The following is a 6,163-nucleotide window of genomic DNA, read 5'->3' as shown; positions in this document are numbered from 1 at the left end:
AAGCTTCGCTGTTGAGATCCTTGATACTCCAGATGTGGCCCTGTTTATGTTTCTCCCTTCTGTCCAGGGCCCTGCTGTTGACTACCTGCAATGTGCATCTCACAAGAGTCTACATTCATGTTAATGCTACTTCATAGTAGCAGTTTGGAACAGTTTTGCAAGTTCACCATCCTCCAGCCACTGTGATAAATATAGACCTACAAGAAATCTGGTTAATTGGTGTCATTCTGGTATCAGAAAAGGCAAGGAGCACTTAACACAGAACAAGCATGCCTGGCAAAGGCAAATTGTATTTGGGTTGCAAAATGCATGTTTGATCACCTCATGACTACTGCTTGCATGTTTAAATGTTATCTTCCCCAAGCTCATTTTCTGGCTTTCTCTCTTCTTGAACTGAAGCTAGCTTTCTTCTGTGTTTCACACTACTTCTAGCAAAATCATAGAATAGTTTGGGTTGGAAGGGACTTTCAAATGTCTCTAGTTCAATGTCATGCAATGAACAGGAACATCTTCAGCTAGATCAGGTTGCTCTGAGCCCTGTCCAACGTGTCCTTGAATGTTTCCAGTGACAGGGCAGGAACCACTTCTCTGGGCAACCTGTTCCAGTGTTTGACCACCCTCACTGTAAAATTTTTAAGAGAAACTCATTGCCACCAACATTGCTGCAGATAAAGGAGAACACATTACACTTAGTCATCTTGTTGCATTAATCATTCAGGCTGCCAAATTCTGGCTGCTAAGAATAATTTCCCATTTCCCCTTCTCTCTCCACCCCCCTTACCAAATACCCTTCCAGAACAGTGCAATAAAAACTGATAGAACACCTGAATCGTAAGTATGATTATTACACACATTACTGCTTAAATGTTAAACTGGGAAGGAAATTTCATGGAAGCAAATAGAAATAAAATTCTATTTTAATCTCTGAAAGCTAGTTCAGCAGCACATATTTGATTGCTAATCTAGATATACCTAGTGGAAAGGGAAAAATACCCAGCACTCCTTTGAGTAACAGTTTTTCCCATATATACCTTGATATAGCAACAACAGAGAAAGAAGACCAATGTTTCAATTGGTCATGTAAACTCATACTAGAGGTACATCAAACAAAGCCTATATGTAATGGAGTTGATATGTCTTCTTTCGTTTACAGACACTAAGAATTTTGGTGAGAAATAGAAGATTATAAATAGGCTTGAAGAATTTTGATCAGAATCAGGAGATATGCAGCCAAAGCTGCTATCAATTCTGCATGAAAACATCAAATTAAAGGCAAAGATATATGCATAAACCATAGAATCATAGAATTATTTGGGTTGGAGGGACCTTAAAGATTACCTAGTCCAACCCCCCTGCCACAAGCCAAAATTATTTCTTAGGAAAGAGTCAAGATGGCTTTTATAGTGAGAAGTCATGTCCTTGCAGATCTTTTAGAATAACTTGAGACAACAAATGTGGGCGAAGGAGATACAGTTGCTAGAGACTTCCTGGATTTTCAAAAGGTTTTCAAAATTTTTTTTCACATTTTTTTCTTCAGTGAGCTCTCTTTCAAGCAGCACAGTCGCTGAAACCAGCAGCAAGTTTTTCAGCCAGTGGACTGATAACACCCAAATGTTTCTAGTTACTGATGAGAGACCAAGGCCACTTTGCTCTGCTTGTTGAATCTGCTGCTTCAGACAGTAAAGGAGCAGAAGAGTCATGTCTACAACTAGGGAGGAGCAGACTAGACGGATGGCAAAATTGTAAAACTCTCCCCTCAGCTCCTGTCTGCTCTGCCGCTCTCTCCTGCAGCTCCGGGACATTTCAGAGCTGCTCACAGCTCAGGAGATGCCCTGGGAGTTGCCGGGATTGAGAGGAGGTGATAGGGGTCTTGCACATTCCCAAACATATATAATTGTATATAATTGTACTTATTTTATTCCTTCATTAGTATTTCATTAAAGCTGTTGAGTTTAGTTTCCAATTCAGAGAGTCTCTCTCCTTATTCTCTCTCTCTTTTTCATACCTGGGTGGTAGGGGGAGGGGACCAAGGGCATTGTTGTCATTCGTTTAATTGCCAGTCCTGAGTTAAACTGTGACACTGCTTAATGGATAGCATTGATAATGTCTGAGAAAGTTCCTTGATGCATACTCTTTGTATTGCTCAACTTCAGCAACAGGAATTTTATTCATTGTACTGAAAATTAGAATGATGTCCTGGTTAGAGTTAAAAATTAAGGTTTAATTCAGACTTGATAGGAAGCAAAAAAGGTGTTAAATTTCATGGAAATGTAACTCAGTACACAATGTCACAATTGTTTAAAGTTAACATGTGGAATATGTGCAGATGTGTGTATATGCAACTCAACATATATAAAGTCAACAAATTTACATGTGTGAATGACCAGTAATTTAAAGAAAAACAACTAAGAATGGTTTAAAACTTGCCTTTAACTTGTTATGACCTGGGAGTTACCATTAGATAAGGGATTTATAACACCTGAAAATACATTAATTGCCATTCCTATATTTTGAAGCAATATTTTTTTTAAAAAAAAAGGTACACATCTGCCACTGGTGGCATTCAAAAGAAGTACAAGATACCATCATGATACATGATGACCAGTGATAGGACAAGGGGTAATGGGTGTAAATTGGAGCATAGAAGGTTCAAGGTGAATATCCGAAAAAAATTTTTACTGTAAGAGTGACAGAGCCCTGGAACAGACTGCCCAGGGAGGTTGTGGAGTCTCCCTCACTGGAGACATTCAAAACCCACCTGGACACGTTCCTGTGTGATGTACTCTAGGTGACCCTGCTCTGGTAGGGGGGTTGGACTAGATGATCTTTCGAGGTCCCTTCCAGCCCCTATGATTGTATAATTCTATGATAAAGGATTGTATATCTCATCAAAATCAGTTTTCTAAAGGAATTATTGCTTAAAGATGATTTAGGAGAAGAAAGCTTCTCCCTTCTCATCAGAATAAGGATTACAAATTCTATGGACATGTCCGAATGCAAATCCGAAGACTTCTAATGTACACTTAGTGAAGAAGCAGAACCAATCCCTGGGTTTTGCTGAGAGCAACTGCTTCAGGCTGCCTCCTTTGCTCCCCTGTCCTTTACCCTGAGCACACTGAAGATGAGGTATTACATTTGATGAAACCCAGGACTGCAGATCAATACACCATGGAATCAAAATATGATCTGGAAAATGTAGTTCCTGCATCTTTAATAATCTCAATTTCCTTTTATCCTAACCTTCACAATCCCAGGAGCTTAATAGCTCCTGGTGGTTCCCGTGCCCCTCTCCTTCCTGCTGGCAGACACATACCTTCCAGCTTGAAATGCCGACCACATTGGACAATATAATTTATAATCTTAAATCTGGATAGGGCTATAGAGGCCAGGCCATATCTGGCTTTCCAAATTAATTCTGAAAGCAAAGCAGTATATGAAGCAGGCAGGTAACTTTATCTAGATTTCAGATATTTAGTTACATGAAAGTGAGAATATAAAAACGCTTTTGCATGTAGCAGAATACTGTTGAACACATTTGGGAAGGATCAAGTCAAGACTACCTAAATCATTCAATAAAATCTGCTACATAAAACATCTAATAAATTGTAATGGCAAGGACTTGTGCAGAGAGGCTGAAATTCCAGCTATGTGCTGAAAATAAAAGTTTGGTCATATAGTCACTCTTTTTTCTTTTCTTTGCTGACTTTACTAGCCATTGGGCTGGAAGTGTCCAGTTTCACTGGAACACTAGAGATAATGTTTGACACCGGTCTCAGAGGAGAAATGATTTGGTATGCTGTGATTTGCTTTATGATTTTGGGGATACTTTATTAATCCCTGAAGTTTCAAGTCTCTTAAGACCATGATTAAATAAAAAAAAAGTCTCTTGGTGCAAAGGCAACTTCTATCATTAAGAAAAAATGATCATAAAACTCCTGTGACAAAGCAATAAGGATTTCATAGTAAATTACAGTGTTAAATAATGATAGTATCTCACTTGAAAATAAAACTTACTAATTCAGTTAAGCACTCTGTAAGTAAAACTGGAATGCTGCTAATACGATTTTTGTAATCATGTTAGTAAGAATGATAGCCTTATGTTCCATATCCTGTTCCTCAAGTTCAGCATCTATAAGCTGCAGTGCAAGAAAAAAAAAACACCCTTGCAGAACACATCTGAGGAATCTGGAAGCATCTGTTTCTGTTAGTCTTTGTTCTAGCCAATAGGTACATTGATTAAATTGCATTTATCTGCAGTTTTGCTGCCGAACTGCCTTAAAGACATAACAACCAAGACGAGGAAGCTGCTCAACAGATGCAATAGCATGTGTTCTGTATTGCCTAAACCAAGCTCTCCTAGAGATAGGTTACAAGATACTTGCTATTAGTTTCTAGATGTCATGATTCAGGAATTAGATTCAGTTTGGGTATGTTTTAGAAACTGAACATGTTTTGTCTTAGTAATTTATTTTTTTTAAGTCTCATTACCCAGTACACTATCCTCCTTTTAAATGTGACTTGTAACTACTGATTTAAACTAGTTTCAACAAGCACTGTGAGAAGGTAGCATGGAGGGACCTGGAGAAATTTTTTATATATCAGAATTAGTCAAAGCAGGAGCAAATGTTTCTTCAGAATTATTCTTCTTCACTACCTTCCAGACTATTTTTCTCTTCACTTTTTAATTGTAATGTAGATGATGGGCCTATGCTGCATTTGCACCTGTTAATTTTTTGCTTATTAATGGCTAAAGAAGTCAGTGAGGCAACAGGTGTGCACGGTCCATGCAGAAGGTGGCCCACAAGTTCAGTTCATATGTTCTGAGCAAGGCATCTCTGCCTGGGCTTGAGCCTCCTGGATATGGCTGCAGTGCCAACCATTTCTTTTCTCTGTAGCTTCCCCTCCTCAAGGCCAGGCCACTGACTTAGCTTAAAAATAGGGGTCAAATTGTGGGTATATAGTGGAAGAAAATAAAGAGTGTAAAAGGACTACACACCAGCTCTCTAGATTGCTGTTTGCACCAGCTCCTCCAAATAAGATGAGTGTGGTATGAAGGTATGACCACAACTCAGTGATGTTTCAAGTAGAACCAGATGCCTGATATGGAGAGGAATACAAATCACACAGTTAAAAAAAAAACCAGACCAAAACAGGTGGCGTGATTACTGCAGCACAAAAAGCTAAGGATCTGAAAACTACAAACCCTTTCTTTTCTGGGTTGTTTTTGCAGAAAGACTGTGACTTCCATGAGCCAATATTTGACATAGATTTCAGCTCACTAATGTCTGCTTCTCTTTTAATTGAAGCTCAACAGGTAACAAGCAGGGGATTGGAGAGTAGTAGTACCCCAGCAGAGGGGAACAAAACAAAAAATGCCAAATGATAATTAATTATCACAGGGTCAGAACACCAATATAATGACATCTGATTAATATAGTCCAACTCAAAGAAGACAGTAATAGACAAAGACTTTTCTTGAGTAGTAGAAAATGCATCTGATGAAGAGAATGATATGAAAAAATGTGCATCATGGCTAACAAAAGTTGAGTCATAACTCAAGACTACGGCACATGTAAATGCCACATATTTCCAATACACAGATGATCTTGTGTATATTACTTGAAATATGCTCTACAATTATAACTGTGAAGTATGTCCCAAGCATGATCTCACCCTCTTGCACTAGAAATGGTAGCATAATTTACTAACAGCACAGGATAAGAAGGGTGCAACCTAAAAATCATCAGCAATTAAAAACTTTCCTCAATTGAAGCAGATAGAAAACAGTGACATCTCAGATCCCACCGACCAAAAAATGTTACAGACATACACATGGGTATTGTCCACTGAGGCAAACTTTCCCATTTCATCTCTGATGGCAACGCAGCAGGGAACAACCAACCATCATGAAGAAAAAAGAATGCTTATGGTACAAAGTGTGGGAATCTAACATTCTTGAAAGAACAATAATGAGGGGCAGGCAGGCAGGAAGGCGGGAAGGCAGGAGGGAAGGCAGGCAGGCAGGAGGGCAGGCAGGCAGGCAGGCAAGAAGGCAGGAAGGCAGGAAGGCAGGCAGGAAGGCAGGCAGGAAGGCAGGCAGGAAGGCAGGAAGGCAGGAAGGCAGGCAGGCAGGCAGGCAGGCAGGCAGGCAGGCAGGCAGGCA

This window comes from Chaetura pelagica, unplaced genomic scaffold (assembly GCF_000747805.2).
Source record: "Chaetura pelagica isolate M959 unplaced genomic scaffold, ChaPel_1.0 scaffold244, whole genome shotgun sequence".
Taxonomy (NCBI): domain Eukaryota; kingdom Metazoa; phylum Chordata; class Aves; order Apodiformes; family Apodidae; genus Chaetura; species Chaetura pelagica.
This window is presented reverse-complemented; position numbering follows the sequence as displayed.